Source organism: Micropterus salmoides, unplaced genomic scaffold (assembly GCF_014851395.1).
Source record: "Micropterus salmoides isolate LMB-PRFRI ecotype aquatic unplaced genomic scaffold, ASM1485139v1 Ms_hic_scaffold_148, whole genome shotgun sequence".
Lineage (NCBI taxonomy): Eukaryota > Metazoa > Chordata > Actinopteri > Centrarchiformes > Centrarchidae > Micropterus > Micropterus salmoides.
Window position 1 is genome coordinate 1 of NW_024040574.1, and position 18,000 is coordinate 18,000.

An 18,000-nucleotide genomic window follows, 5' to 3' on the forward strand; every position below is an offset into this window, starting at 1 on the left:
TGGACATTCAGGAAAAGGATCCAGTCCGCCTGGAAGTCCCTAGCCAGGATCAGACGCTCTCCCGTCCAAGTCCTAAGCAGGCCCTGCCAAGCCTGGCTTCCGAGATCAGGCGAGATCGGGCAGTCCCAGGCCGGAATGGCCGTAAGCTGCCTTTGCACACCCCAGACGGGCCTTCAAAACACGATGTAACATTTACACAGCACTGTGTACAGGATAGGGAGAAAAAGCAGCAGCAGCAGCAGCAGCAGCAGCGCCCCCTGCTGTTTCCTAAAGAGACGTTCAAAAGATCTCCTTTCACCGAAGCGCCCTCTGCCGTTTTTCGAAGGCGAAGCGAAAAAGGCTTACAGCACCGGGTATTCCCAGGCGGTCACCCGTCCAAGTACTAACCAGGCCCTGCTCTGCTTAGCTTCCGAGATCGGACGAGATCGGGCGCTCCCAGAGCGGTGTGGCCGTAAGCCACTCAGGCGCCCCCAAACGGCCCTTCAAAAGATGTTCTACGGCTAATTGACAAAAAACGTATTCTGCCCATAATGTCCAAGGTGCTCCAGAGTCACTTGGAATCCACAGGCACTGATTCCTGGGTAAACATCCAGGAACCGGGACACCGTTCACGCTGGCAGTCCACAGACAGGAATAGGCACCCGTTCCCGGGTATGGGTACAGCGACAAGGCCACCTTCAGCCGGAGGTCCTCACTCACAAACAGACGCTCATTCCTGGGTGGACATTCAGGAAAAGGATCCAGTCCGCCTGGAAGTCCCTAGCCAGGATCAGACGCTCTCCCGTCCAAGTCCTAAGCAGGCCCTGCCAAGCCTGGCTTCCGAGATCAGGCGAGATCGGGCAGTCCCAGGCCGGAATGGCCGTAAGCTGCCTTTGCACACCCCAGACGGGCCTTCAAAACACGATGTAACATTTACACAGCACTGTGTACAGGATAGGGAGAAAAAGAAGCAGCAGCAGCAGCAGCAGCAGCAGCCCCCTGCTGTTTCCTAAAGAGACGTTCAAAAGATCTCCTTTCACCGAAGCGCCCTCTGCCGTTTTTCGAAGGCGAAGCGAAAAAGGCTTACAGCACCGGGTATTCCCAGGCGGTCACCCGTCCAAGTACTAACCAGGCCCTGCTCTGCTTAGCTTCCGAGATCGGACGAGATCGGGCGCTCCCAGAGCGGTGTGGCCGTAAGCCACTCAGGCGCCCCCAAACGGCCCTTCAAAAGATGTTCTACGGCTAATTGACAAAAAACGTATTCTGCCCATAATGTCCAAGGTGCTCCAGAGTCACTTGGAATCCACAGGCACTGATTCCTGGGTAAACATCCAGGAACCGGGACACCGTTCACGCTGGCAGTCCACAGACAGGAATAGGCACCCGTTCCCGGGTATGGGTACAGCGACAAGGCCACCTTCAGCCGGAGGTCCTCACTCACAAACAGACGCTCATTCCTGGGTGGACATTCAGGAAAAGGATCCAGTCCGCCTGGAAGTCCCTAGCCAGGATCAGACGCTCTCCCGTCCAAGTCCTAAGCAGGCCCTGCCAAGCCTGGCTTCCGAGATCAGGCGAGATCGGGCAGTCCCAGGCCGGAATGGCCGTAAGCTGCCTTTGCACACCCCAGACGGGCCTTCAAAACACGATGTAACATTTACACAGCACTGTGTACAGGATAGGGAGAAAAAGAAGCAGCAGCAGCAGCAGCAGCAGCAGCCCCCTGCTGTTTCCTAAAGAGACGTTCAAAAGATCTCCTTTCACCGAAGCGCCCTCTGCCGTTTTTCGAAGGCGAAGCGAAAAAGGCTTACAGCACCGGGTATTCCCAGGCGGTCACCCGTCCAAGTACTAACCAGGCCCTGCTCTGCTTAGCTTCCGAGATCGGACGAGATCGGGCGCTCCCAGAGCGGTGTGGCCGTAAGCCACTCAGGCGCCCCCAAACGGCCCTTCAAAAGATGTTCTACGGCTAATTGACAAAAAACGTATTCTGCCCATAATGTCCAAGGTGCTCCAGAGTCACTTGGAATCCACAGGCACTGATTCCTGGGTAAACATCCAGGAACCGGGACACCGTTCACGCTGGCAGTCCACAGACAGGAATAGGCACCCGTTCCCGGGTATGGGTACAGCGACAAGGCCACCTTCAGCCGGAGGTCCTCACTCACAAACAGACGCTCATTCCTGGGTGGACATTCAGGAAAAGGATCCAGTCCGCCTGGAAGTCCCTAGCCAGGATCAGACGCTCTCCCGTCCAAGTCCTAAGCAGGCCCTGCCAAGCCTGGCTTCCGAGATCAGGCGAGATCGGGCAGTCCCAGGCCGGAATGGCCGTAAGCTGCCTTTGCACACCCCAGACGGGCCTTCAAAACACGATGTAACATTTACACAGCACTGTGTACAGGATAGGGAGAAAAAGAAGCAGCAGCAGCAGCAGCAGCAGCGGCCCTGCTGTTTCCTAAAGAGACGTTCAAAAGATCTCCTTTCACCGAAGCGCCCTCTGCCGTTTTTCGAAGGCGAAGCGAAAAAGGCTTACAGCACCGGGTATTCCCAGGCGGTCACCCGTCCAAGTACTAACCAGGCCCTGCTCTGCTTAGCTTCCGAGATCGGACGAGATCGGGCGCTCCCAGAGCGGTGTGGCCGTAAGCCACTCAGGCGCCCCCAAACGGCCCTTCAAAAGATGTTCTACGGCTAATTGACAAAAAACGTATTCTGCCCATAATGTCCAAGGTGCTCCAGAGTCACTTGGAATCCACAGGCACTGATTCCTGGGTAAACATCCAGGAACCGGGACACCGTTCACGCTGGCAGTCCACAGACAGGAATAGGCACCCGTTCCCGGGTATGGGTACAGCGACAAGGCCACCTTCAGCCGGAGGTCCTCACTCACAAACAGACGCTCATTCCTGGGTGGACATTCAGGAAAAGGATCCAGTCCGCCTGGAAGTCCCTAGCCAGGATCAGACGCTCTCCCGTCCAAGTCCTAAGCAGGCCCTGCCAAGCCTGGCTTCCGAGATCAGGCGAGATCGGGCAGTCCCAGGCCGGAATGGCCGTAAGCTGCCTTTGCACACCCCAGACGGGCCTTCAAAACACGATGTAACATTTACACAGCACTGTGTACAGGATAGGGAGAAAAAGAAGCAGCAGCAGCAGCAGCAGCAGCGCCCCCTGCTGTTTCCTAAAGAGACGTTCAAAAGATCTCCTTTCACCGAAGCGCCCTCTGCCGTTTTTCGAAGGCGAAGCGAAAAAGGCTTACAGCACCGGGTATTCCCAGGCGGTCACCCGTCCAAGTACTAACCAGGCCCTGCTCTGCTTAGCTTCCGAGATCGGACGAGATCGGGCGCTCCCAGAGCGGTGTGGCCGTAAGCCACTCAGGCGCCCCCAAACGGCCCTTCAAAAGATGTTCTACGGCTAATTGACAAAAAACGTATTCTGCCCATAATGTCCAAGGTGCTCCAGAGTCACTTGGAATCCACAGGCACTGATTCCTGGGTAAACATCCAGGAACCGGGACACCGTTCACGCTGGCAGTCCACAGACAGGAATAGGCACCCGTTCCCGGGTATGGGTACAGCGACAAGGCCACCTTCAGCCGGAGGTCCTCACTCACAAACAGACGCTCATTCCTGGGTGGACATTCAGGAAAAGGATCCAGTCCGCCTGGAAGTCCCTAGCCAGGATCAGACGCTCTCCCGTCCAAGTCCTAAGCAGGCCCTGCCAAGCCTGGCTTCCGAGATCAGGCGAGATCGGGCAGTCCCAGGCCGGAATGGCCGTAAGCTGCCTTTGCACACCCCAGACGGGCCTTCAAAACACGATGTAACATTTACACAGCACTGTGTACAGGATAGGGAGAAAAAGAAGCAGCAGCAGCAGCAGCAGCAGCAGCGCCCCTGCTGTTTCCTAAAGAGACGTTCAAAAGATCTCCTTTCACCGAAGCGCCCTCTGCCGTTTTTCGAAGGCGAAGCGAAAAAGGCTTACAGCACCGGGTATTCCCAGGCGGTCACCCGTCCAAGTACTAACCAGGCCCTGCTCTGCTTAGCTTCCGAGATCGGACGAGATCGGGCGCTCCCAGAGCGGTGTGGCCGTAAGCCACTCAGGCGCCCCCAAACGGCCCTTCAAAAGATGTTCTACGGCTAATTGACAAAAAACGTATTCTGCCCATAATGTCCAAGGTGCTCCAGAGTCACTTGGAATCCACAGGCACTGATTCCTGGGTAAACATCCAGGAACCGGGACACCGTTCACGCTGGCAGTCCACAGACAGGAATAGGCACCCGTTCCCGGGTATGGGTACAGCGACAAGGCCACCTTCAGCCGGAGGTCCTCACTCACAAACAGACGCTCATTCCTGGGTGGACATTCAGGAAAAGGATCCAGTCCGCCTGGAAGTCCCTAGCCAGGATCAGACGCTCTCCCGTCCAAGTCCTAAGCAGGCCCTGCCAAGCCTGGCTTCCGAGATCAGGCGAGATCGGGCAGTCCCAGGCCGGAATGGCCGTAAGCTGCCTTTGCACACCCCAGACGGGCCTTCAAAACACGATGTAACATTTACACAGCACTGTGTACAGGATAGGGAGAAAAAGAAGCAGCAGCAGCAGCAGCAGCAGCGCCCCCTGCTGTTTCCTAAAGAGACGTTCAAAAGATCTCCTTTCACCGAAGCGCCCTCTGCCGTTTTTCGAAGGCGAAGCGAAAAAGGCTTACAGCACCGGGTATTCCCAGGCGGTCACCCGTCCAAGTACTAACCAGGCCCTGCTCTGCTTAGCTTCCGAGATCGGACGAGATCGGGCGCTCCCAGAGCGGTGTGGCCGTAAGCCACTCAGGCGCCCCCAAACGGCCCTTCAAAAGATGTTCTACGGCTAATTGACAAAAAACGTATTCTGCCCATAATGTCCAAGGTGCTCCAGAGTCACTTGGAATCCACAGGCACTGATTCCTGGGTAAACATCCAGGAACCGGGACACCGTTCACGCTGGCAGTCCACAGACAGGAATAGGCACCCGTTCCCGGGTATGGGTACAGCGACAAGGCCACCTTCAGCCGGAGGTCCTCACTCACAAACAGACGCTCATTCCTGGGTGGACATTCAGGAAAAGGATCCAGTCCGCCTGGAAGTCCCTAGCCAGGATCAGACGCTCTCCCGTCCAAGTCCTAAGCAGGCCCTGCCAAGCCTGGCTTCCGAGATCAGGCGAGATCGGGCAGTCCCAGGCCGGAATGGCCGTAAGCTGCCTTTGCACACCCCAGACGGGCCTTCAAAACACGATGTAACATTTACACAGCACTGTGTACAGGATAGGGAGAAAAAGAAGCAGCAGCAGCAGCAGCAGCAGCAGCGCCCCTGCTGTTTCCTAAAGAGACGTTCAAAAGATCTCCTTTCACCGAAGCGCCCTCTGCCGTTTTTCGAAGGCGAAGCGAAAAAGGCTTACAGCACCGGGTATTCCCAGGCGGTCACCCGTCCAAGTACTAACCAGGCCCTGCTCTGCTTAGCTTCCGAGATCGGACGAGATCGGGCGCTCCCAGAGCGGTGTGGCCGTAAGCCACTCAGGCGCCCCCAAACGGCCCTTCAAAAGATGTTCTACGGCTAATTGACAAAAAACGTATTCTGCCCATAATGTCCAAGGTGCTCCAGAGTCACTTGGAATCCACAGGCACTGATTCCTGGGTAAACATCCAGGAACCGGGACACCGTTCACGCTGGCAGTCCACAGACAGGAATAGGCACCCGTTCCCGGGTATGGGTACAGCGACAAGGCCACCTTCAGCCGGAGGTCCTCACTCACAAACAGACGCTCATTCCTGGGTGGACATTCAGGAAAAGGATCCAGTCCGCCTGGAAGTCCCTAGCCAGGATCAGACGCTCTCCCGTCCAAGTCCTAAGCAGGCCCTGCCAAGCCTGGCTTCCGAGATCAGGCGAGATCGGGCAGTCCCAGGCCGGAATGGCCGTAAGCTGCCTTTGCACACCCCAGACGGGCCTTCAAAACACGATGTAACATTTACACAGCACTGTGTACAGGATAGGGAGAAAAAGAAGCAGCAGCAGCAGCAGCAGCAGCCCCCTGCTGTTTCCTAAAGAGACGTTCAAAAGATCTCCTTTCACCGAAGCGCCCTCTGCCGTTTTTCGAAGGCGAAGCGAAAAAGGCTTACAGCACCGGGTATTCCCAGGCGGTCACCCGTCCAAGTACTAACCAGGCCCTGCTCTGCTTAGCTTCCGAGATCGGACGAGATCGGGCGCTCCCAGAGCGGTGTGGCCGTAAGCCACTCAGGCGCCCCCAAACGGCCCTTCAAAAGATGTTCTACGGCTAATTGACAAAAAACGTATTCTGCCCATAATGTCCAAGGTGCTCCAGAGTCACTTGGAATCCACAGGCACTGATTCCTGGGTAAACATCCAGGAACCGGGACACCGTTCACGCTGGCAGTCCACAGACAGGAATAGGCACCCGTTCCCGGGTATGGGTACAGCGACAAGGCCACCTTCAGCCGGAGGTCCTCACTCACAAACAGACGCTCATTCCTGGGTGGACATTCAGGAAAAGGATCCAGTCCGCCTGGAAGTCCCTAGCCAGGATCAGACGCTCTCCCGTCCAAGTCCTAAGCAGGCCCTGCCAAGCCTGGCTTCCGAGATCAGGCGAGATCGGGCAGTCCCAGGCCGGAATGGCCGTAAGCTGCCTTTGCACACCCCAGACGGGCCTTCAAAACACGATGTAACATTTACACAGCACTGTGTACAGGATAGGGAGAAAAAGAAGCAGCAGCAGCAGCAGCAGCAGCAGCGCCCCTGCTGTTTCCTAAAGAGACGTTCAAAAGATCTCCTTTCACCGAAGCGCCCTCTGCCGTTTTTCGAAGGCGAAGCGAAAAAGGCTTACAGCACCGGGTATTCCCAGGCGGTCACCCGTCCAAGTACTAACCAGGCCCTGCTCTGCTTAGCTTCCGAGATCGGACGAGATCGGGCGCTCCCAGAGCGGTGTGGCCGTAAGCCACTCAGGCGCCCCCAAACGGCCCTTCAAAAGATGTTCTACGGCTAATTGACAAAAAACGTATTCTGCCCATAATGTCCAAGGTGCTCCAGAGTCACTTGGAATCCACAGGCACTGATTCCTGGGTAAACATCCAGGAACCGGGACACCGTTCACGCTGGCAGTCCACAGACAGGAATAGGCACCCGTTCCCGGGTATGGGTACAGCGACAAGGCCACCTTCAGCCGGAGGTCCTCACTCACAAACAGACGCTCATTCCTGGGTGGACATTCAGGAAAAGGATCCAGTCCGCCTGGAAGTCCCTAGCCAGGATCAGACGCTCTCCCGTCCAAGTCCTAAGCAGGCCCTGCCAAGCCTGGCTTCCGAGATCAGGCGAGATCGGGCAGTCCCAGGCCGGAATGGCCGTAAGCTGCCTTTGCACACCCCAGACGGGCCTTCAAAACACGATGTAACATTTACACAGCACTGTGTACAGGATAGGGAGAAAAAGAAGCAGCAGCAGCAGCAGCAGCAGCGCCCTGCTGTTTCCTAAAGAGACGTTCAAAAGATCTCCTTTCACCGAAGCGCCCTCTGCCGTTTTTCGAAGGCGAAGCGAAAAAGGCTTACAGCACCGGGTATTCCCAGGCGGTCACCCGTCCAAGTACTAACCAGGCCCTGCTCTGCTTAGCTTCCGAGATCGGACGAGATCGGGCGCTCCCAGAGCGGTGTGGCCGTAAGCCACTCAGGCGCCCCCAAACGGCCCTTCAAAAGATGTTCTACGGCTAATTGACAAAAAACGTATTCTGCCCATAATGTCCAAGGTGCTCCAGAGTCACTTGGAATCCACAGGCACTGATTCCTGGGTAAACATCCAGGAACCGGGACACCGTTCACGCTGGCAGTCCACAGACAGGAATAGGCACCCGTTCCCGGGTATGGGTACAGCGACAAGGCCACCTTCAGCCGGAGGTCCTCACTCACAAACAGACGCTCATTCCTGGGTGGACATTCAGGAAAAGGATCCAGTCCGCCTGGAAGTCCCTAGCCAGGATCAGACGCTCTCCCGTCCAAGTCCTAAGCAGGCCCTGCCAAGCCTGGCTTCCGAGATCAGGCGAGATCGGGCAGTCCCAGGCCGGAATGGCCGTAAGCTGCCTTTGCACACCCCAGACGGGCCTTCAAAACACGATGTAACATTTACACAGCACTGTGTACAGGATAGGGAGAAAAAGAAGCAGCAGCAGCAGCAGCAGCAGCGGCCCTGCTGTTTCCTAAAGAGACGTTCAAAAGATCTCCTTTCACCGAAGCGCCCTCTGCCGTTTTTCGAAGGCGAAGCGAAAAAGGCTTACAGCACCGGGTATTCCCAGGCGGTCACCCGTCCAAGTACTAACCAGGCCCTGCTCTGCTTAGCTTCCGAGATCGGACGAGATCGGGCGCTCCCAGAGCGGTGTGGCCGTAAGCCACTCAGGCGCCCCCAAACGGCCCTTCAAAAGATGTTCTACGGCTAATTGACAAAAAACGTATTCTGCCCATAATGTCCAAGGTGCTCCAGAGTCACTTGGAATCCACAGGCACTGATTCCTGGGTAAACATCCAGGAACCGGGACACCGTTCACGCTGGCAGTCCACAGACAGGAATAGGCACCCGTTCCCGGGTATGGGTACAGCGACAAGGCCACCTTCAGCCGGAGGTCCTCACTCACAAACAGACGCTCATTCCTGGGTGGACATTCAGGAAAAGGATCCAGTCCGCCTGGAAGTCCCTAGCCAGGATCAGACGCTCTCCCGTCCAAGTCCTAAGCAGGCCCTGCCAAGCCTGGCTTCCGAGATCAGGCGAGATCGGGCAGTCCCAGGCCGGAATGGCCGTAAGCTGCCTTTGCACACCCCAGACGGGCCTTCAAAACACGATGTAACATTTACACAGCACTGTGTACAGGATAGGGAGAAAAAGAAGCAGCAGCAGCAGCAGCAGCAGCAGCCCCCTGCTGTTTCCTAAAGAGACGTTCAAAAGATCTCCTTTCACCGAAGCGCCCTCTGCCGTTTTTCGAAGGCGAAGCGAAAAAGGCTTACAGCACCGGGTATTCCCAGGCGGTCACCCGTCCAAGTACTAACCAGGCCCTGCTCTGCTTAGCTTCCGAGATCGGACGAGATCGGGCGCTCCCAGAGCGGTGTGGCCGTAAGCCACTCAGGCGCCCCCAAACGGCCCTTCAAAAGATGTTCTACGGCTAATTGACAAAAAACGTATTCTGCCCATAATGTCCAAGGTGCTCCAGAGTCACTTGGAATCCACAGGCACTGATTCCTGGGTAAACATCCAGGAACCGGGACACCGTTCACGCTGGCAGTCCACAGACAGGAATAGGCACCCGTTCCCGGGTATGGGTACAGCGACAAGGCCACCTTCAGCCGGAGGTCCTCACTCACAAACAGACGCTCATTCCTGGGTGGACATTCAGGAAAAGGATCCAGTCCGCCTGGAAGTCCCTAGCCAGGATCAGACGCTCTCCCGTCCAAGTCCTAAGCAGGCCCTGCCAAGCCTGGCTTCCGAGATCAGGCGAGATCGGGCAGTCCCAGGCCGGAATGGCCGTAAGCTGCCTTTGCACACCCCAGACGGGCCTTCAAAACACGATGTAACATTTACACAGCACTGTGTACAGGATAGGGAGAAAAAGAAGCAGCAGCAGCAGCAGCAGCAGCCCCCTGCTGTTTCCTAAAGAGACGTTCAAAAGATCTCCTTTCACCGAAGCGCCCTCTGCCGTTTTTCGAAGGCGAAGCGAAAAAGGCTTACAGCACCGGGTATTCCCAGGCGGTCACCCGTCCAAGTACTAACCAGGCCCTGCTCTGCTTAGCTTCCGAGATCGGACGAGATCGGGCGCTCCCAGAGCGGTGTGGCCGTAAGCCACTCAGGCGCCCCCAAACGGCCCTTCAAAAGATGTTCTACGGCTAATTGACAAAAAACGTATTCTGCCCATAATGTCCAAGGTGCTCCAGAGTCACTTGGAATCCACAGGCACTGATTCCTGGGTAAACATCCAGGAACCGGGACACCGTTCACGCTGGCAGTCCACAGACAGGAATAGGCACCCGTTCCCGGGTATGGGTACAGCGACAAGGCCACCTTCAGCCGGAGGTCCTCACTCACAAACAGACGCTCATTCCTGGGTGGACATTCAGGAAAAGGATCCAGTCCGCCTGGAAGTCCCTAGCCAGGATCAGACGCTCTCCCGTCCAAGTCCTAAGCAGGCCCTGCCAAGCCTGGCTTCCGAGATCAGGCGAGATCGGGCAGTCCCAGGCCGGAATGGCCGTAAGCTGCCTTTGCACACCCCAGACGGGCCTTCAAAACACGATGTAACATTTACACAGCACTGTGTACAGGATAGGGAGAAAAAGAAGCAGCAGCAGCAGCAGCAGCAGCAGCGCCCCCTGCTGTTTCCTAAAGAGACGTTCAAAAGATCTCCTTTCACCGAAGCGCCCTCTGCCGTTTTTCGAAGGCGAAGCGAAAAAGGCTTACAGCACCGGGTATTCCCAGGCGGTCACCCGTCCAAGTACTAACCAGGCCCTGCTCTGCTTAGCTTCCGAGATCGGACGAGATCGGGCGCTCCCAGAGCGGTGTGGCCGTAAGCCACTCAGGCGCCCCCAAACGGCCCTTCAAAAGATGTTCTACGGCTAATTGACAAAAAACGTATTCTGCCCATAATGTCCAAGGTGCTCCAGAGTCACTTGGAATCCACAGGCACTGATTCCTGGGTAAACATCCAGGAACCGGGACACCGTTCACGCTGGCAGTCCACAGACAGGAATAGGCACCCGTTCCCGGGTATGGGTACAGCGACAAGGCCACCTTCAGCCGGAGGTCCTCACTCACAAACAGACGCTCATTCCTGGGTGGACATTCAGGAAAAGGATCCAGTCCGCCTGGAAGTCCCTAGCCAGGATCAGACGCTCTCCCGTCCAAGTCCTAAGCAGGCCCTGCCAAGCCTGGCTTCCGAGATCAGGCGAGATCGGGCAGTCCCAGGCCGGAATGGCCGTAAGCTGCCTTTGCACACCCCAGACGGGCCTTCAAAACACGATGTAACATTTACACAGCACTGTGTACAGGATAGGGAGAAAAAGAAGCAGCAGCAGCAGCAGCAGCGCCCCTGCTGTTTCCTAAAGAGACGTTCAAAAGATCTCCTTTCACCGAAGCGCCCTCTGCCGTTTTTCGAAGGCGAAGCGAAAAAGGCTTACAGCACCGGGTATTCCCAGGCGGTCACCCGTCCAAGTACTAACCAGGCCCTGCTCTGCTTAGCTTCCGAGATCGGACGAGATCGGGCGCTCCCAGAGCGGTGTGGCCGTAAGCCACTCAGGCGCCCCCAAACGGCCCTTCAAAAGATGTTCTACGGCTAATTGACAAAAAACGTATTCTGCCCATAATGTCCAAGGTGCTCCAGAGTCACTTGGAATCCACAGGCACTGATTCCTGGGTAAACATCCAGGAACCGGGACACCGTTCACGCTGGCAGTCCACAGACAGGAATAGGCACCCGTTCCCGGGTATGGGTACAGCGACAAGGCCACCTTCAGCCGGAGGTCCTCACTCACAAACAGACGCTCATTCCTGGGTGGACATTCAGGAAAAGGATCCAGTCCGCCTGGAAGTCCCTAGCCAGGATCAGACGCTCTCCGTCCAAGTCCTAAGCAGGCCCTGCCAAGCCTGGCTTCCGAGATCAGGCGAGATCGGGCAGTCCCAGGCCGGAATGGCCGTAAGCTGCCTTTGCACACCCCAGACGGGCCTTCAAAACACGATGTAACATTTACACAGCACTGTGTACAGGATAGGGAGAAAAAGAAGCAGCAGCAGCAGCAGCAGCAGCGCCCCCTGCTGTTTCCTAAAGAGACGTTCAAAAGATCTCCTTTCACCGAAGCGCCCTCTGCCGTTTTTCGAAGGCGAAGCGAAAAAGGCTTACAGCACCGGGTATTCCCAGGCGGTCACCCGTCCAAGTACTAACCAGGCCCTGCTCTGCTTAGCTTCCGAGATCGGACGAGATCGGGCGCTCCCAGAGCGGTGTGGCCGTAAGCCACTCAGGCGCCCCCAAACGGCCCTTCAAAAGATGTTCTACGGCTAATTGACAAAAAACGTATTCTGCCCATAATGTCCAAGGTGCTCCAGAGTCACTTGGAATCCACAGGCACTGATTCCTGGGTAAACATCCAGGAACCGGGACACCGTTCACGCTGGCAGTCCACAGACAGGAATAGGCACCCGTTCCCGGGTATGGGTACAGCGACAAGGCCACCTTCAGCCGGAGGTCCTCACTCACAAACAGACGCTCATTCCTGGGTGGACATTCAGGAAAAGGATCCAGTCCGCCTGGAAGTCCCTAGCCAGGATCAGACGCTCTCCGTCCAAGTCCTAAGCAGGCCCTGCCAAGCCTGGCTTCCGAGATCAGGCGAGATCGGGCAGTCCCAGGCCGGAATGGCCGTAAGCTGCCTTTGCACACCCCAGACGGGCCTTCAAAACACGATGTAACATTTACACAGCACTGTGTACAGGATAGGGAGAAAAAGAAGCAGCAGCAGCAGCAGCAGCGCCCCCTGCTGTTTCCTAAAGAGACGTTCAAAAGATCTCCTTTCACCGAAGCGCCCTCTGCCGTTTTTCGAAGGCGAAGCGAAAAAGGCTTACAGCACCGGGTATTCCCAGGCGGTCACCCGTCCAAGTACTAACCAGGCCCTGCTCTGCTTAGCTTCCGAGATCGGACGAGATCGGGCTCCCAGAGCGGTGTGGCCGTAAGCCACTCAGGCGCCCCAAACGGCCCTTCAAAAGATGTTCTACGGCTAATTGACAAAAAACGTATTCTGCCCATAATGTCCAAGGTGCTCCAGAGTCACTTGGAATCCACAGGCACTGATTCCTGGGTAAACATCCAGGAACCGGGACACCGTTCACGCTGGCAGTCCACAGACAGGAATAGGCACCCGTTCCCGGGTATGGGTACAGCGACAAGGCCACCTTCAGCCGGAGGTCCTCACTCACAAACAGACGCTCATTCCTGGGTGGACATTCAGGAAAAGGATCCAGTCCGCCTGGAAGTCCCTAGCCAGGATCAGACGCTCTCCCGTCCAAGTCCTAAGCAGGCCCTGCCAAGCCTGGCTTCCGAGATCAGGCGAGATCGGGCAGTCCCAGGCCGGAATGGCCGTAAGCTGCCTTTGCACACCCCAGACGGGCCTTCAAAACACGATGTAACATTTACACAGCACTGTGTACAGGATAGGGAGAAAAAGAAGCAGCAGCAGCAGCAGCAGCAGCGCCCCCTGCTGTTTCCTAAAGAGACGTTCAAAAGATCTCCTTTCACCGAAGCGCCCTCTGCCGTTTTTCGAAGGCGAAGCGAAAAAGGCTTACAGCACCGGGTATTCCCAGGCGGTCACCCGTCCAAGTACTAACCAGGCCCTGCTCTGCTTAGCTTCCGAGATCGGACGAGATCGGGCGCTCCCAGAGCGGTGTGGCCGTAAGCCACTCAGGCGCCCCCAAACGGCCCTTCAAAAGATGTTCTACGGCTAATTGACAAAAAACGTATTCTGCCCATAATGTCCAAGGTGCTCCAGAGTCACTTGGAATCCACAGGCACTGATTCCTGGGTAAACATCCAGGAACCGGGACACCGTTCACGCTGGCAGTCCACAGACAGGAATAGGCACCCGTTCCCGGGTATGGGTACAGCGACAAGGCCACCTTCAGCCGGAGGTCCTCACTCACAAACAGACGCTCATTCCTGGGTGGACATTCAGGAAAAGGATCCAGTCCGCCTGGAAGTCCCTAGCCAGGATCAGACGCTCTCCCGTCCAAGTCCTAAGCAGGCCCTGCCAAGCCTGGCTTCCGAGATCAGGCGAGATCGGGCAGTCCCAGGCCGGAATGGCCGTAAGCTGCCTTTGCACACCCCAGACGGGCCTTCAAAACACGATGTAACATTTACACAGCACTGTGTACAGGATAGGGAGAAAAAGAAGCAGCAGCAGCAGCAGCAGCAGCAGCGCCCCCTGCTGTTTCTAAAGAGACGTTCAAAAGATCTCCTTTCACCGAAGCGCCCTCTGCCGTTTTTCGAAGGCGAAGCGAAAAAGGCTTACAGCACCGGGTATTCCCAGGCGGTCACCCGTCCAAGTACTAACCAGGCCCTGCTCTGCTTAGCTTCCGAGATCGGACGAGATCGGGCGCTCCCAGAGCGGTGTGGCCGTAAGCCACTCAGGCGCCCCCAAACGGCCCTTCAAAAGATGTTCTACGGCTAATTGACAAAAAACGTATTCTGCCCATAATGTCCAAGGTGCTCCAGAGTCACTTGGAATCCACAGGCACTGATTCCTGGGTAAACATCCAGGAACCGGGACACCGTTCACGCTGGCAGTCCACAGACAGGAATAGGCACCCGTTCCCGGGTATGGGTACAGCGACAAGGCCACCTTCAGCCGGAGGTCCTCACTCACAAACAGACGCTCATTCCTGGGTGGACATTCAGGAAAAGGATCCAGTCCGCCTGGAAGTCCCTAGCCAGGATCAGACGCTCTCCGTCCAAGTCCTAAGCAGGCCCTGCCAAGCCTGGCTTCCGAGATCAGGCGAGATCGGGCAGTCCCAGGCCGGAATGCCGTAAGCTGCCTTTGCACACCCCAGACGGGCCTTCAAAACACGATGTAACATTACACAGCACTGTGTACAGGATAGGGAGAAAAAGAAGCAGCAGCGCAGCAGCAGCAGCAGCGCCCCTGCTGTTCCTAAAGAGACGTTCAAAAGATCTCCTTTCACCGAAGCGCCCTCTGCCGTTTTTCGAAGGCGAAGCGGAAAAAGGCTTACAGCAGGGTATTCCCAGGCGGTCACCCGTCCAAGTACTAACCAGGCCCTGCTCTGCTTAGCTTCCGAGATCGGACGAGATCGGGCGCTCCCAGAGCGGTGTGGCCGTAAGCCACTCAGGCGCCCCCAAACGGCCCTTCAAAAGATGTTCTACGGCTAATTGACAAAAAACGTATTCTGCCCATAATGTCCAAGGTGCTCCAGAGTCACTTGGAATCCACAGGCACTGATTCCTGGGTAAACATCCAGGAACCGGGACACCGTTCACGCTGGCAGTCCACAGACAGGAATAGGCACCCGTTCCGGGTATGGGTACAGCGACAAGGCCACCTTCAGCCGGAGGTCCTCACTCACAAACAGACGCTCATTCCTGGGTGGACATTCAGGAAAAGGATCCAGTCCGCCTGGAAGTCCCTAGCCAGGATCAGACGCTCTCCCGTCCAAGTCCTAAGCAGGCCCTGCCAAGCCTGGCTTCCGAGATCAGGCGAGATCGGGCAGTCCCAGGCCGGAATGGCCGTAAGCTGCCTTTGCACACCCCAGACGGGCCTTCAAAACACGATGTAACATTTACACAGCACTGTGTACAGGATAGGGAGAAAAGAAGCAGCAGCAGCAGCAGCAGCAGCAGCAGCAGCGCCCCCTGCTGTTTTAAAGAATTTATGTTCCTAAACAATCTTCCTGTTCAGGTAGAATGCTAGTTTTATAGATGTAGTATGTTAGAATCCAAAGATGAAATCGCATTTTCTAATTTGACTCCAAGAATGAAATCCAATTGTCTAAATCTTCTAAACATAGAATCTAATTTTTCACAAAGTGTATCCGATTCTCTATACAGAATTGGAGAATGGGAACACAATGTCTAATGTTGAGTAGCTCCTTTGAAAGACATCTAAAATATTTTTTTCAGACAAATAAATGCATGCAATGCAAAAAACTGTATGCTGTATACATTTTGTGTGGAGACATTAGTATTCCTCAGTCAGTCAGGTTGTTTTAGTCCAAAATAGAGTTACAGAATGTCTTGTCTAATCCCAGGCATACACCGTTCACCACCAGTCCACAGAACAGGAATAGGTACCCGTTCCCGGGTATTGACAGCCCACCCCAAAGCCACTTATCCCAAATCTAGCATCACAAGGGTGTGTGCCTAACCTTAAGGGCCAGTGCAGACATGTCCAAAACAATCTCATCTCAGTGCAACACAGTTTCACTCCCGATTCGTTACATGTTGACGCTTTGGTCAAAGCCCTGTGGTGTTCAAGTGAGCACCGCTTACCAACAACAAATATACATCTTCCGGTACAGTTAGACTGTCTAAATTGTCTGAAGCTACTTTGAACACCCCAAGACTACCTCAAAACAGATGTAACATTTACACATACTGTGTACAGGATAGGGAAAAAAAGAAGCAGAGCAGCATGCACATTAGAGACCCCTGCTGTTTCCACAACAGAGACGTTCACAGATCTACTTTAATCTCAGAATTCTGACTTTTTTCGAAGGCTGAAGCGAAAAAAGGCTTCTGAGGGTATTCCCAGGCTGGTCCCCGTCAAGGACTAACCAGGCCCTGATCTGCTTAGCCGAGATCGGAGAGATCGGGCAGCTCCCAGAGCTGGTATGGCCATAAGCCACTCAGGCGCCCCCAAACGGCCCTTCAAAAGATGTTCTACGGCTAATTTGACAAAAAACGTATTACTGCCATAATAGTCCAAGGTGCTCCAAGTTTTGAATCCTGAGGCACTGTTCCTGGGCTAAACATCAGGAAGTGACACCGTTCAGCGTCAGTATGACAGACAGGAATAGGCACCCGTTCCCGGGCTGGGTACAGCTGACAAGGCTGCCTCTAGCCAGGAGGTTTGACTCACAAACAGACGCTCATTCCTGGGTGGACATCAGAAAAGGCTGCCAGTCACTGGAAGTCCCTAGCCAGGCAGACGCTCTCCGTACAAGCCTAAGCGGCCCTGGCAAGCCTGGTTCCGAGATCAGGCGGAGATCGGGCAGTCCAGGAAAGAATGGCCGTAAGCTGCTTTGCAACAGATTGGTTCTTGGAATTACGATGTACATTTATGACAGATTGTGTACAGGAATTAGGTTACTTTTTTTAAAATTGGAATTAGGATACAGCAGGTATGACAAATTGGATGCTTAGAATTGGGATGCAGTTTTTAAAGAGATTGTATCATTGGAATCAGAATATCATCGAGTGCGGTTCTGTTCCGATCTTTCGAGATGCCTTCACACTGCCCCAGTAATGGACAGTTTTGAGGGCAGCATCGGGTGACCAGATGGTGACTATTACACATACAAGCAGGCGGCTGCCCGCTGGAGCTTTCGAAAACTGGTCAAGATGGCGGACGTACAAGACAAATTTGTACACCAATATACGGTTTTAAAAGCTTTAAAACCGTATGCTAATTCCCATTACAAAAAAACGCAACCTGATTCCAAAAAACTATCATACCACATACTGTATCTAATTCCAGGAATTCAATCTGTTATACCCCAAACTGTATCTCCTTCCATGAGTACAATCTTTCATACCAAAAACTGTATCGGCAAAAAAATCATAAAAATTCTGAACTTCATTTTCCTATATTGTCCGCTAGGGGCGTAGTGTTTTAGTCAGAGCAGACAACATGATGCAACACTTCATCAGAACTAACAGCAGATGGTTGCACTGAGCTTCAGGGTCTGTAAGTGGCATTTGGTTCGTTGGCTCGTTTTACCCGCTTTTCTGTTGGCCCTGGCACCCTTCTTCAAAAAAGAGAAAAGTGGACACACAGTGTCGGATTTTTCAAGAAAAATGGACCACTTCCTATATGTTCACGGAGGCGAATGGGAAACCCGTGGGCCTGGTGTGCATGCAGCAAGTTTTGGTGCTTAAGGAAAATAATATTCGACGCCACTATGAAACTCAGCAGAACATGGCAGAAAATACAACAGCTTGCACGGAGAACTGAGAAGACAGAAGGTAAATGAAATGTTGGTGGATCTGACGAAACAGCAATCTGTTTTCACCCGGAGCCGAGAGGCCAGTGATGCTGCAGTGAAAGCCAGCTACCTAATTAATAATAGCAAAATAGCATTAGCATCAAATCCGTACTGTGAGGGGGAGTTTGTCAAAAATTGCATGCTGAAGGCTGCAGAAATTGTGTGTCCTGAGAAGCGACAAGCTTTTGCCAATATTAGCTTGACGAGAAATACCGTGGCAGACAGGATTTAGGAACTATCGGCAGATTTGGACAACCAACTGAAACACAAAGTGG

The 18,000-nt window shown here is 54.6% G+C and overlaps 20 non-coding genes and 1 pseudogene across 20 annotated transcripts; all 21 read right to left on the minus strand.

The window, feature by feature from the left end:
* Positions 1-338: 338 nt before the first annotated feature.
* Positions 339-457, minus strand: LOC119903337. The gene has a single exon (XR_005444485.1). It is a non-coding gene; the product is annotated as a 5S ribosomal RNA (ribosomal RNA).
* Positions 458-1,059: 602 nt separating this feature from the next.
* Positions 1,060-1,178, minus strand: LOC119903348. The gene has a single exon (XR_005444496.1). It is a non-coding gene; the product is annotated as a 5S ribosomal RNA (ribosomal RNA).
* Positions 1,179-1,780: 602 nt separating this feature from the next.
* LOC119903355 lies at positions 1,781-1,899 on the minus strand. Its single transcript, XR_005444502.1, has one exon. It is a non-coding gene; the product is annotated as a 5S ribosomal RNA (ribosomal RNA).
* A 600-nt stretch (positions 1,900-2,499) lies between these two features.
* On the minus strand, positions 2,500-2,618 carry LOC119903356. Its single transcript, XR_005444503.1, has one exon. It is a non-coding gene; the product is annotated as a 5S ribosomal RNA (ribosomal RNA).
* A 601-nt stretch (positions 2,619-3,219) lies between these two features.
* On the minus strand, positions 3,220-3,338 carry LOC119903357. Its single transcript, XR_005444504.1, has one exon. It is a non-coding gene; the product is annotated as a 5S ribosomal RNA (ribosomal RNA).
* A 603-nt stretch (positions 3,339-3,941) lies between these two features.
* Positions 3,942-4,060, minus strand: LOC119903338. The gene has a single exon (XR_005444486.1). It is a non-coding gene; the product is annotated as a 5S ribosomal RNA (ribosomal RNA).
* Positions 4,061-4,661: 601 nt separating this feature from the next.
* On the minus strand, positions 4,662-4,780 carry LOC119903339. Its single transcript, XR_005444487.1, has one exon. It is a non-coding gene; the product is annotated as a 5S ribosomal RNA (ribosomal RNA).
* A 603-nt stretch (positions 4,781-5,383) lies between these two features.
* On the minus strand, positions 5,384-5,502 carry LOC119903340. Its single transcript, XR_005444488.1, has one exon. It is a non-coding gene; the product is annotated as a 5S ribosomal RNA (ribosomal RNA).
* A 599-nt stretch (positions 5,503-6,101) lies between these two features.
* LOC119903341 lies at positions 6,102-6,220 on the minus strand. Its single transcript, XR_005444489.1, has one exon. It is a non-coding gene; the product is annotated as a 5S ribosomal RNA (ribosomal RNA).
* Positions 6,221-6,823: 603 nt separating this feature from the next.
* On the minus strand, positions 6,824-6,942 carry LOC119903342. Its single transcript, XR_005444490.1, has one exon. It is a non-coding gene; the product is annotated as a 5S ribosomal RNA (ribosomal RNA).
* Positions 6,943-7,541: 599 nt separating this feature from the next.
* LOC119903343 lies at positions 7,542-7,660 on the minus strand. The gene has a single exon (XR_005444491.1). It is a non-coding gene; the product is annotated as a 5S ribosomal RNA (ribosomal RNA).
* Positions 7,661-8,260: 600 nt separating this feature from the next.
* Positions 8,261-8,379, minus strand: LOC119903344. Its single transcript, XR_005444492.1, has one exon. It is a non-coding gene; the product is annotated as a 5S ribosomal RNA (ribosomal RNA).
* Positions 8,380-8,981: 602 nt separating this feature from the next.
* Positions 8,982-9,100, minus strand: LOC119903345. Its single transcript, XR_005444493.1, has one exon. It is a non-coding gene; the product is annotated as a 5S ribosomal RNA (ribosomal RNA).
* Positions 9,101-9,699: 599 nt separating this feature from the next.
* On the minus strand, positions 9,700-9,818 carry LOC119903346. Its single transcript, XR_005444494.1, has one exon. It is a non-coding gene; the product is annotated as a 5S ribosomal RNA (ribosomal RNA).
* A 604-nt stretch (positions 9,819-10,422) lies between these two features.
* On the minus strand, positions 10,423-10,541 carry LOC119903347. The gene has a single exon (XR_005444495.1). It is a non-coding gene; the product is annotated as a 5S ribosomal RNA (ribosomal RNA).
* Positions 10,542-11,138: 597 nt separating this feature from the next.
* LOC119903349 lies at positions 11,139-11,257 on the minus strand. Its single transcript, XR_005444497.1, has one exon. It is a non-coding gene; the product is annotated as a 5S ribosomal RNA (ribosomal RNA).
* Positions 11,258-11,857: 600 nt separating this feature from the next.
* Positions 11,858-11,976, minus strand: LOC119903350. The gene has a single exon (XR_005444498.1). It is a non-coding gene; the product is annotated as a 5S ribosomal RNA (ribosomal RNA).
* Positions 11,977-12,573: 597 nt separating this feature from the next.
* LOC119903353 lies at positions 12,574-12,690 on the minus strand. Its single transcript, XR_005444501.1, has one exon. It is a non-coding gene; the product is annotated as a 5S ribosomal RNA (ribosomal RNA).
* Positions 12,691-13,290: 600 nt separating this feature from the next.
* Positions 13,291-13,409, minus strand: LOC119903351. Its single transcript, XR_005444499.1, has one exon. It is a non-coding gene; the product is annotated as a 5S ribosomal RNA (ribosomal RNA).
* Positions 13,410-14,012: 603 nt separating this feature from the next.
* On the minus strand, positions 14,013-14,131 carry LOC119903352. The gene has a single exon (XR_005444500.1). It is a non-coding gene; the product is annotated as a 5S ribosomal RNA (ribosomal RNA).
* Positions 14,132-14,730: 599 nt separating this feature from the next.
* Positions 14,731-14,847, minus strand: LOC119903354 (annotated as a pseudogene).
* Positions 14,848-18,000: the final 3,153 nt, after the last annotated feature.